Below are 13,734 nucleotides of genomic sequence, written 5' to 3' on the forward strand. Positions count from 1 at the left end.
TGACAACTTTTAACGTACAGTCGAAGTCAGAATTATTAGCCCCCTACTGAATTTTTTCTCTTTTATAAATTTTTCCCAAGTGATGTTTGACAGAGCAGGAAAATTTTCACAGTATGCCTGATAATATTTTTTTCTTCTAGAGAAAGTCTTATTTGTTTTATTTCGGCTAGAATAAAAAGTTTTTTTTATTTTTTTAAAAGCCATTTTAAGGACAAAATTATTAGCCCCTTTAAGCTATATTATTTGTCGATAGTCTACAGAACAAACCATCATTATACAATAACTTGCCTAATTACCCTAACCTGCCTAGTTAACCTAATTAACCAAGTTAAGACTTTAAATGTCACTTTTAGCTGTACAGAAGTATCCTGAAAAATATCTAGTCAAATATTTACTGTCATCATGGCAAAGATAAAATAAATCAGTTATTAGAAATGAGTTATTAAAACTATTATGTTTAGAAAAGTGTTGAAAAAAATCTTCCCTCCTTTAAACTGAAATTTGGGGGGAAATAAACAGGCGGGCTAATAATTCTGACTTCAACTGTATATACGGTTCATGAACATAATTCATGACCATTCTTTATTGCTGAAAAATATTATTTAGATTATGAAAATGGATCTTTGAAGCACTTTTCAAACTCAAGTAGGTTTTTCTATTGCATCACTAAAAATCCTTTTTTTGGTTCTTCCTGGCATCTTTATTTTAAAGAATGAAATACAGTTTTAGGCTACTTACAACTGGAAATGAAGTGTGAAATGCAGGGTGTACGTGAGGTCTTAAAATGACTTAAATTTTAAAAAACAATATTTTAGACCTTAAAAAGTCTTAAATTCGCATAAATATTTAGTTGTATCATATTAAACGGGTCTTCATTTTCCTATGTCCAAGTAAAACCAAGTAAAAATTTGCAGCATTGGAAATATTACCAAGTTTCTTGAGCACCAGATCAGCATATTTTAATGAAATCTGATCATGGACACACTGAACACTGTAATAATGTAATGAGTAATCAGACTTAAGGTTCTTTATCAGGCATTGCCATCACATGAGTAAATGACATATTAAAATGTATTATAGAAAAGCAGTTTTTTTAAGGTTGTAATAGTAATTCCCAATATGATTATTATTATTATTATTATTTTTATTGTTTGACATTACTTTAAAAAATGCAGCATTAGTGAAAAAAACATTCAGAAAAAAAAAACAATTAAGGACCCCTTATCTTTGAGCATTAGTGTATGTTTACAGTACAGGGATATATTATAGCTACTCATGTGGGCTTATACTTTCCACATCTTGTAAGATAACCCAATTTTCCCTACCTATGGAAAACAACAGAGGCTTCAGAGAAACCTATTAAAACATGTGAGATAGTTCAAAATAAACACTCTGTAATGCATCTAAAGCAATGCTTTTTTTAAAAAAAAAAATTTTTTGTTTGCATTGATAGTTCCATAAAGAGTGGAAGCTTTTCATGCCAAAAAATATGTTTAAAAAAATCTGACAGTTTAGTTCTTCATATGTCAATCTAGCTGAATTGTCACAGTATTTCTTCATGATTACAAAATACAAAAAGCACAAATAAAAGTAAATAATAAAATCATAAACGATGAACTTTTTATTAAGATCATGCGGAAGTGCGCTCATTTTTGCGATTGTTTTAGAACTTCCGATTCAGTTGGCTATGGGAGAAATGACTGGGGATGATAAACAGCAGAAAACAATCAAACTACTTGCTCAACAAACAAGTGTCTACATGACTATTCGTTAAAAGTAGAATAATATAAGAAAAAATAATCAGTTTGCAGCAAAACAATGAAATGATCAGTGAAATTTATGTCTTCTATGGGGATAAACACTAGAATGATTTTTCACTATAATGAAGGAAAAGATTTGTATCATCCCCATCAAAGATATTCTAATTTACCTATTTCTCACTCACATATTTTAAGTAATGTATCAAAACAAGCAATCTCATAGATGCACTTTTTTTCAACACAACATTTCTAAACATTGCTAAAAATATGCAATAACTGTCTCTCCAGGTCAGTGTCCTCAACTTAAATAAATCTCTTTTAAACAAACGTTATTGTAAGAATATAATTAAACTATATTGGTAAACAGAGTTAAAAATTAAACTGTTTGGTAAAAGTTCTATTGAGAAGGATTGCTGGTGATTGGATAATTTCGGCCTGAATGAGTAGTTTTTTAAAGACAGGAAAATTAGGACCTGTTTAAAATGATTTACAACACAACACAATATTTCGGTAAATTTAAGACTTTTGTAATGCCTAAAATTTAGTTTTAGGAATTGAAGTCTTTAAGACCCTGCGGGACACCCTGTACATTTAAAAATCAATAAAAGTTAGTAACCCCGAAGTCTAGAGCCAAAAAGACTGCAATGGCCCTACCTGATCGTATGTTACAAATAAGGTCAAAAGAGATGCCTTTCCCACAAGATGGGAGTCCCACACATAAGCATCACACACACAGGGGTGGATTTAGTGATTTGGGAGCCCTAAGTAATTCTAGCCATGAGGCCCAATAGTTTGTGCTTTAATTTATTCGTAATTGATTTATTTTGCTGTTATTTTCTTATACCATATATTACAAATCTCCTTTTCTATATTTTTTCTTAATGCAAAATAATAATAATCACATGTAATGCATCTTGTAAAACTGTTTAAATGATTTGTTTTCTTAAAATGAATTTGCAACTAAAATAATTAATATAAACTATTTTGTAATAGTTTTAATTATGTTTTAATAGAATATTTAACATTTTTAAAATTACGTTTAATTAATTAATTAAACTTAAATTTTTTTAGACCCTCGTCATACAAAATATGATAGAAAATTATGTTATAAATTTCCCAGTGATGGGTTGCGGCTGGAAGGGCACCCGCTACGTATAACATATGCTGGATGAGTTGAAGGTTCATTCCGCTGTGGTGACCTCAGATTAATAAAGGGATTAAAACCGAAAAGAAAATGAATGAATGAATTATGTTATAGATTTCTCAGTGATGGGTTGCGGATGGAAGAGCATCTGCCACGTAAAACATATGCTGGATAAGTTGGCGATTCATTCCGCTGTGGCGACCCCTGATAAATAAAAGGACTAAGCCAAAATGAATGAATGATATTATATATAATTGAAAGGTATAATTTATTCATACATTTTCTTTTCGGCTTAGTCCCTTTATTAATCCGGGGTAGCCACAGCGGAATGAACCGCCAGGTATAATTTATCTGGGGGCCCTCAGATTTCCTGGGGCCCTAAGCAGCCGTTTATCTTGCTGATCACACCTAAGATCAGACCGTGCCATCAAAACCCTGCATATTTGGGGCATTTTGAAAGCATTTTAACTCTATAAATGAGCATCAAATCTCCCAGCTGCACTGACCGCTCAGACAGCATCCAACAACAGTGTCCAGCGTAACTAAGTAAACACTGCCCAGAGTATCATTTGATGCGGGCGAGCAACCTGATCCAGGGCATGGCTCAGAGCAGTGATGTCACGGGGATGGCATGACTTTGTGCTCTTTAAACACAAGCGCAGGGCTCGCTGATGAAGAGGGCGATCCTCTGCCCGCTGCTCGGATAAACAGTCTTGACCTAGCAGTGAATCAGCTGGTGTCAAGTTCTGGCTTTTGTAAACTCTAACTGGCCAATGAGCAAACTGTTGTGACTCTCCAACAATTAGCAACAAGAGAACCCATGGGGGATGAAGAGGAGGTGCAGGGCTTTCAGAGCACAGACCCACATGGGACAGTGAGTCATCAGACTGTCTGTTACTTTAACTGTACACACTGACTCTGTGTGCACTGTATGCTACCTCTTATACTGCTAATGAAAGCTAATGGTATTTTTGGTTCTTACACTGAAAAAAATGCCATGGTGTGATAACCGGTTTGAAGGTTTACTGCGGTTTGGAAAAGTCAATATTTTAAAACCGCTAAATAAATCTGCTATGCCATTCCTAAGGTATATGTAAGGGTTTTTTATGTGTTATAAAGAATCTGTGTTTTGTAAACTAATGAGTCTACACTCAAAAATATTTTTGATGCTTGTTCAAACTACTTATTTAAATTGAGCTGAAACAACACAATTCTTGAGGTTTTTTTGGAACAACTTAATTGTCTTATGTTCAATCCAATTACATTTGCAAAACCGATTAAGTTAACTTAATTGATTTGTGTTGGGACAACATAAATGAATTGTGTGGAACCCAGCATTCTTGTACAGTTTAACAGAAGTCAATGTTTTATTTTAATTATTTAGCCTGACATGTTTACTGTTCCACAATATTATAAATTGTACATTTAAAAATTGTAAAATGAAATACTGTAAATTGTCATCAATGGGGGAAAATTGTGTTGTTTTTCAGACAATTTAAAAGAATATATTTTTGAGTAGTAATTACAATACCGTGAAACCTTGATATTTTTATCCACGGTTATCATACCGTCTCAAACTTATACTGGCCCATGCCTAGCTTCTATTTGTTTGTTTTTCAGCTTAGTTTAGTACAGTTTTCAGTAATAAGTCATTATTCTTTCATTCATTTATTTCCTTTTCGGCTTAATCCCTTAAACGTTTCTGAAAGCTGACAAACTAAATCCATTTAGGTGCAACAAGCTGAAGTAATTTAAGGTGATCTAATGGATTTTTTTGCAGTTCACATTGAAAAAATATGTATTTTAAAGAAATTATAAAAAAAAAATTGCAGTTATAATTTAATATTAATTCGATTTGTTCTACAATAAAATACTTAAAGTAGCCTTAACCTCTCAAAGTCAAGTGCTGTTTTGGGATTTCCACCTGGATTTTGCCTACCCAAATTCAAAAGCTTTCCAAATCCACATGCAGAAGTTTGGTATCATTTTAAAGAAAACCCTTTGAATTTTCAGAAAACACTGTTGAAAGTGATTAAAGTAATTGTAGATGTTGTCTGTGTTATTATAAACCCCTCAAAAAAACTCAAATTTGAAAGTGTACCTTTTAGGTCCTGTGTGGTTGCCGTTAGGCATGGGACAATAACCATTTTCATGGTATTCCACGGTTTGGAAAAGTCAAGGTTTTAAAACCGCCAACATTTTCTGCTATACTGTTCCTAAAGTATGTGTAAGATTTTTTTATTTACGTTTTTTTTTTTTTTTTTTTCGTTTTTAGGACAACAGCATCCCTAACAAAAAAGATCTCCAAAGATGCCACTTTAAATGGTAAAGAAATGACAGCAAACGTCAATTATTTATTTGAACTATTCAGCCTGACATGTTTCAAAATGTTTCTCAAATTAAAGTATTTTGTGTTCAAAGGAGAAAACATTTCAGTTTTTTACCCAGAGATGCAAAAAGAATATATTTTAGAGAAGTGATCACAATACCGAGAAACTGTAATATTTTTATCCAAGGTTATCATACCGTCAGAATCTTATACCGGCCCATGCCTAGTTGCTGTAATTAATTTTGGTGGTTCCTGCACATGTCAGTAATCATAGGAGAGATGAATAATGTGTCTTATCTTAATCTATGCAAAAGTTTTTCTATTCCAACTGATGACAGGACGGAACCATTTATGGAGGTATTGGGCCAGTACGGATCTGTAAAATGTAAAGAATGTGGAAATAAATGACCCGGTACCGGGTACGCAGAGTTTCAGTTTAGCTGTTGACATTGATTATAATTGTTTAAAAACTTATTTGAATGCCTATAAAGTTTAAACTCTTTTAGTTAATATAATGATTATTGGATTTTGTTTTAGAAAAAAAAAAAGTAAACTATACTATGAAAGCTGTACGTACACTTTTTGCTAATACATTTTTGCTACAAGAAAGTTATATACAGATAATTTCCTAACCAAAAACATAAAAGAAACCAGTAATAAAATCAAAATAATTAAAAAATACTGTTTCAATCTTTTATTTTATTTAATAATAAATTTTTGTATCAATTCCTCAAATTATTTTCAGTGTAGACCAAATTATAACTAATTATCCTCCATTGGTGCATACAAGCTCAGTTAAATCGCCCTCTAAACTGTTGATGTGTGACTCTCCACTAAAACAAATGAGCATGAAATTGATACGTCAACCAGAGCGCAGTCTGCAGAGTCAGCTGAACAGAATCCTCCACAGTGAACATGACTGGAGTTTGACATTCCTCCACTCTGTGTTAAAAATACCCCACATCAACAAGCCATTGTTTGGGGACTGCGAATGTCAGTGGGGGTCATGGAAGCACCAGCTGGTCTTCACAGCCTCCGCAATCCACCCTAAAAACCCATTAATGCTGCTGTCCCTCCGCTTCAGCTTGCAGCCATGTGTGAAATGATCCCTATGATGGAGATGAGGTCATGCAGCTCTGACATCACTGCAATTGACCAGCGCTCATCAGACAATAGGCTGTTTGTCTCTGTCCTAGGAGAAAGCTATGAACATCGCACCTGTGTGTTTATGGTTCTGCTCTTTTCTTCATGTTGATTGTTTTGTGTAGTGTCATGCATCGCATAGCGGATGTTGATAAATGTAACCTTTTATACTATAATTATATTGATTTGTACATTTAGGAATGTGTCAAAAATAACTCAGATTTCAGTATTAAAAGGCTGCGCATGACAGACTAAAGGCAATACACACACACACACACACACACACACACACGTGAAATGATGAATATACAGTACTTGTCAAAATTTTGGGGTCAGTATGATTTTTAAAATGTTTAAAAATAAGCTCCTGCTCACCAAAGCTGCATTTATTTAATCAAAAACACAAATTTAAACAAAAATATGTTATTGCACTATAATATAACTATTCGCAGTGGTTAGCACAATCGCCTCTCAGCAAGAAGGTTGCTGGTTCGAGCCTCAGCTAGGTCAGTTCAAAGTCCAAAGACATGCGCTATAGGTGAATTGGGTAAGCTAAATTGACCATAGTGTATGTGTGTGATTGAGTGTGTATGGGTGTTTCTCAGTACTGGGTTGCAGCTGGAAGGGCATCCGCTGCATAAAACATATGCTGGATAAGTTGGCGGTTCATTCCGCTGTGGCGACCCCAGATTATTAAAGGGACTAAGCCGAAAAGAAAAGCGACGCTACTGCCCAGCACTGTCAATAAGGTTGAGTTCAGGGCCACATGGTGGCCACACCACGAGTTGCTCCTTTAATGCCCTTAGCAGCCAATGTATTCTTTGCAACACAAGATGATTTGAGAAGAGTAGACCGACTGCACGTGCACTCTCAGGGCGTACTCACACTAGCTACAGTTGCCTTAAACCATGCTGAAGCGCGCTTGTTCCCCTCTCCCTCGACGGCCTGCACTCACACTCCATTATTTACCTTCCAATCCTGAGCACGCTTACATCATCGATGATGCAACTGTTCAGTTTAACAGAAGAGATGTGCTCTTGCTCAGCATAGTGGACATTGCTTAAGTTATATCCTTTTGTATTATTTTTTGTCATTTGGGACAGGCAGTCAAACATTTTGCGTAACAGATCCACTTTTGACGCTCATAAAGATCCTTGTGTTGCACATATTAGGAGGTTTGTTGAAGGGGGCAGCTGATGTACAGCAAGGGGTTGCATCTTTAATAAACTATGACAGTTTGTGTTCATTGAAAAGTAAGCATGATTAATAAATTCATATGAAACAGTCCCTTAAAAGTAACGCCGCGTCTTCAGTTTCGGGCTCAGGCGTGCTTTGCACTCACACTACAAGTATACTATGCCAAAGCCCAACTAAACCACGCTCTGGCACACCTCTTCCAACCAGGCCAGGGCTGGTCAACTGAACCGCACCTGCACACGATTCGGAGCACTTGCACTTGCCAAACAAACCGGGAAGTGTGCCCTGGCACGGTTCGTATAGCCTAGTGTGAGTGCACCCTCAGACACTATTGGATTTTAATGTCTACTTCTGCCCCATCCCTAACACCAGGGGTGCATTTAGGTAGTTATAGGCCCTCCCCCACATTCAACGCAACCTTTTTGTTATCATCAGTTCACTATTAAAACTATGCAGCAACATTTCAGAAATGTGCATAAAAAGAGCCCAATTAAATATGACATCATCTATTAGGTAATATGAATAATTAATCATGACCCTGTAGGTTTCTGTGATAAATCTGCACTCAGAGGCGTCCTGAAGCACTAATGACACCAGTGTTAATGTGGCTGCATGCACAAAACACCGCGTTCACTCTTCTCTCTTAGTTCCTTTCATTTTTCATTATCCTTTATGTAAACAATCACAAATGTGACTGAAACCAGCTTTCAACTGAATGTTCTCTCACTTCTGTTTCTTTACTTAGAATTGTTGAAAGAAACCTGTAAACAATAAACCTCTATAGTGATTGTTGGTTACATTGTGGGTGATTCGGATCCACGGCGTTCATATTAAATAATTAATCTCACATTATTCATTTTCAATCATGACTGAAAGAAAATCAGGATGTTTTCACTTCAATTTCTGTTTGTTGCATTTGGGATGAGACTAAACACACACACTAAACGGCTGAATGTATACGTGCATAATGTGTCATTTGAGAATCAGCCAGTTTGAGCAAACCGTTTGAATGAATAATTCAGTAAATCGCTCATTAAGATTTACCAAATATGAATCACCTTCTTTTAGTGTTTGGGTTTAAAGTTTGCGTACAATCTAAATTCATTATGCTTATCTTGCAAGCTCACATTGTTATTCTTAAGGTGAATATTTAATCTTTTTTAGTATTTCTTTCAATTTATAGTCTGACCATTTGCTTCCTTTGGAGTGGCAGTCTTTCTATTGACGTGAACCTGAGGGCTTCCATAGCAACTATATATTAATATCCTTAACCATGCCTCTTAATTGCCATTAGTGTGCCATGAGGCACAAACTGTCTCAAAAAACTGCTGTAATTGGAGCCTGGGCATGCGCAGAAGGACTGCCTGATGGAGCCTGAGGTAGACCCAAGGAATCAAACTTCCAACCAAACGCTTTCACGTCAAATCAACCATGCCCCCCGAACTTCTCACTTGACCGCCCGTATCTACACTGTAACAAAGGCTTGCTAAATAAATATAAGCACTTACATTTACAAACACGTGATAATATGATTTATTGAAAACAGTGTGATGTAAGCTGTTTTTAATAATTTAACCAAAACAATATATGTTGGACTGCAGAAATAAACAATCTTTCATACACTCTAGCCTAAAAAAAAACTCTTTGGGTTGTTGGAATTTGTTATCTTCATAGGGATAGAAATGACACTTGTAAAATATGAAAAATATTATATAAACAACACATACATTTTTAAAAATGTGTTTGTTTAATTAATAATCAACAGGACCAAAAATATAGCCTACACAACCTGGACAGCTATTTGCTATTTGGGGGGGTTATATTAGCAAAAGATAAACAGCAAGATTTCTAAATGTCAAGATATTAACATATCCCATCCCTGTACAATATAAAATAATCCTTATCAATTTGAACAATAAACTTAATTGATTAAACTTAAACAAAGCAGTAATAATACATCAATTCAGCGGCTGCAACATCGCTTGTAACGTTATATTATTGTTCATTATTTTTTCTTTGCCTCAGTTTTCATTTGCTTTATTCAATACCCTAATTAAAGAGGAATTTACATTCATTTAAATGTTTATTAGGTGTTTTCAACAACGATAACTTATGTATATAATTAATATAAAACATTTGCAGTTCCACTTCTAGACCATTAATTGTTTTATAACAGCAAATTCAGTAGATTAACTCAGTAACATGCCGAAGCTCAAAATGTCAGAGACGTCTTTAAAGTTCAAATAATGTTACAGGAGATTAATTTAAAGATAAGCTAACATTAGTTTTGTCTAACTATTATTTCAGACCCCCCCCAAAAAATCACTGATAGATAATCACCTGTTTTTTTCCTGTCATGACATTTGGCGTGTATCAGCAAACTATTAAGATAAACAGTGATCCATCAGATCCTGTCAGAAAGTATAGATTACTGCTAAACAACTCGTTTTATCATGGTTAAATAACACAGAAATCAAACATTGATGCTTCAATCTCCTCTCGAAGCTCCGATGGTCTGCTTAGAGAAGCTGTCAATAACAGCTGTCAATCATGATGACATGCCCCGTTTTTTAGCATTAAATTGCTGGCTAAAAACATACTGTTTGTTAAATGACCATTTGAACCTTTATCAGCTTGATAACAAGTGCCTCAAATGACCAAAATCATCTTTCAGAAAATTCTATTACAAGTGCAAATATTTTTTTATTTGTGCTCAAGTCTAGTTTGTTAACAAGAAGGAGGCGGGGTTTATCACTTGTATTGCAGCCAGCCCCCAGGGGGCGATCCCCAGCCGGGTGTGTCACTCAAAAGCAGACTTGAGGCATATTTGCTATGAGGGAATGATGCGCAAAAGAAAGCCCCGCCTCCTACTCAATATTTTCACAGATTTTATATACCGTATTTTCCGCACTATAAGGCGCACCGGATTATAAGACGCAGTCTCAATTACGGGGTCTATTTCTGTACTTAACCCATACATAAGGCGCACCGTATTATAAGGCGCACGCTAAAATACACTGTCTGCAAAAAAAAAAAAAAAAAAAAAAGGTAATGGAAGCAAAACAGTTTAGTTGAACTTTATTGTACTATTTAACAATACACTCACATTATTTTTTTTAATCAGTCTTCTCCCACAAATCCATCAAAGTCCTCATCTTCTGTGTCTGAATTGAACAGCTGGGCAGTTTCGTCATCAAACACGCCGGGTTCTCTCTCATCATTGTCCGAGTCAGTCTCATTGCCGGGTGGCTGTTCAGCAATGATGCCGGCTTTTGCGAAAGCTCGGACAACAGTTAAAGCAGACACCTTAGCCCAGGCATCCACAATCCATTCACATATGGGGGCGTAACTCGCCCGGCGCTGCCTACCAGTCTTAGTAAAAGTGTGTTCGCCGTCTGTCATCCATTGCTCCCACGCAGCTCGCAACTTCACTTTAAACGCCCTGTTTTGATTGGTTTATTGCTGCTGCGTACGGAGTGTACGTTTTACGTCTCTGTGTCGGCGGGAAATGCTCCAACAGCCAATCAAGCGGAGCGCTTTCCGAAATCACACAACAACATTTTTACAGATTTTTGAACTCTGTGCACACATAAAGCGCACCGGATTATTAGGCGCACGGCCGTTTTATAACAAAATTTAAGGCTTTTAGGTGCGCCTTATAGTGCGGAAAATACGGTACTAAATCAAGCAAATGGCCAGAATTTGATTGAAGATTACTAAAATAATAATTTTTTTAGCAGATTAACTTTAACAGAATAGTTATTCACCCTAAAAATAACAGTTTAAGCTTGCAAAATAAACAAAGTAGATTTTAATTTTATGTGGCCTTTAAAAGTGTAATTTAATTGTTTTAAATTAGCCCTAGGTGGCACAGTGGCACAGTGGGTATCGCTGTCGCCTCACAGCAAGAAGGTCGCTGGTTCAAGCGTCGGCTGAGTCAGTTGGCATTTCTGTGAGGAGTTTGCATGTTCTCTCCGTGTTCGCGTGGGTTTCCTCCAGGTGCTCCGGTTTCCCCCACACAGTCCAAATACATGTGCTATAGGTGAATTGAATAGGCTAAATTGTCTGTTATGTATGTGTTTGAATAGGTGTGTATGGATGTTTCCCAGTGATCGGTTGTGGCTGGAAGGGCATCTGTTGCGTAGAATGTATGCTGGATAAGTTGGTGGTTCATTTCGCTGTGGCAACCCCTGATTAATAAAGGGACTAAGCCGAAAAGAATATGAATAAATTAGCTCAACTTTGGGTTTGTACATATATGACCCAACATTGTGGTAAAACAACCCATCATATTTATTTGAGTGTTGACATTATCATACAAACCAACACGGCAGCTAAAACGTATGCGGTTTTGTTTGTTGTCATTGTTTACATGCAGATGATTTTCTGGCCTCAGTCACTCAGCGCTCCTCCATTACCTTTACACCACCAACACACTCTGTTTATCCTGCACTTCAGGTGGCAACAGTGAAAACTGATCTGTGAAAAATGTGCACAGAGGTGAGCGAGGTTTATCAGATAGAGATATATGAGAGTAAGAAGACAGGAGAATGAGGTGAAGTAAAGGATGATGTCATCAGTAAACTCGAGCCTCACACTCACACACACGTGGACACTGTGTTTTGGTAACGCATTTAACTGTTGCGGAGTCTCAGAGAAACAAGGATCAGTTCACATAGATGTCAATCTTTATCTGTGGGTGAACTTTAGCAATCTCCGTATTGTTCACAGCTGTCAGGTGGATACTAGAGCAAAGGGAAAAGTTATTTATTTACAGTAAAGAGACGGTCTTTTGTGTCATTGTGCAGAAATGTCACCAGACATGAGATGGAAACAAACATGTTACCTGTTTGACCGTTGAGCTTTGTATCAATTGTGCATGTTTATGAGAGTACTGCATGTTCTCAGTGGCCTGACCTCAGGGGAAAAAAAACACAAAGCAGAGTAGCGTTTATATTCCTCTATGCTAAAAAGAAACAAATATTGATATTGCATTGTTATTTAAAATCAATATTGATAAAAGATTTGCATATACAAACATATGCCGTTAATAAATTAAATTATGCAACCTTAACAGCATATAATTATAATAATCATCTACAATATATTTTGATAAAGAATATTAGTACACTACCTATTCAATTAAGTCGCCTATTCAAGTTTTAGGAGCAACAAATAATAACTTGACATCTAGTTGATCATTTGGTATCAGAAGTGGCTAATATGAAAGGCAAAGTCCTCTAGATTACGCTTATTTAACCAAAATAAAATATGATCATGCCTTGATTTTTAATTATTTAATTGAGACAGTAAAGGTCTGACTTTGCTAAGACAAAAGTCTTGTTACTTAACAGAAATAATGTTCAGTATAGAATATAAAGTCATGGTGCTGTGGAAAAAATAATTAATATTGTGTATGACTCCCAAGAGCTTGGAGGACTGCATTCATACATCTCTGCAATGACTCAAATAACTTATTAATAAAGTCATCTGGAATGGCATGATCCTTGCATGATCCCAGAGTTCATCAAGATTCTTTGAATTCATCTTCAGTGCCTCCTCCATCTTACCCCAGACATGCTAAATAATGTTCATGTCTGGTGACTGGGCTGGCCAATCCTGGAGCACCTTGACCTTCTTTGCTTTCAGGAACTTTGATGTGGAGGCTGAAGTATGAGGAACGCTATCCTGCTGAAGAATTTGCCCTCTCCTGTGGTTTGTAATGTAATGAGCAGCACAAATGTCTTTATACCTCAGGCTGTTGATGTTGGTATCCACTCTGCAGATCTCTCACATGCCCTATACTGAATGTAACCTCAAACCATGATTTTTCCTTCACCAAACTTGACTGATTTCTGTGAGAATCTTGGATCTATGTGGGTTCCAATAGGTCTTCTGCAGTATTTGTGATGATTTGTGATGATTATGGGATGTTTTTAGAAGTTGTTTGCATTTTAAGACTTTTTTATTTAAAAAACTAATGTTACACACACACTGTTTGCTATATGGAATGCAAAATTTTTAAGCTCAATATTTCCAAATCATTCAGAACGCAGATGGAACCTTATAATTCCAAGGTGACATTTTGTCAGGTAGTGTATATTAACTTGCTCAAATAATTCAATGAATTATATTATGTTAGCATTATAATCTTAATAATT

This window comes from Danio aesculapii, chromosome 15 (genome assembly GCF_903798145.1).
Source record: "Danio aesculapii chromosome 15, fDanAes4.1, whole genome shotgun sequence".
Taxonomy (NCBI): Eukaryota; Metazoa; Chordata; class Actinopteri; order Cypriniformes; family Danionidae; genus Danio; species Danio aesculapii.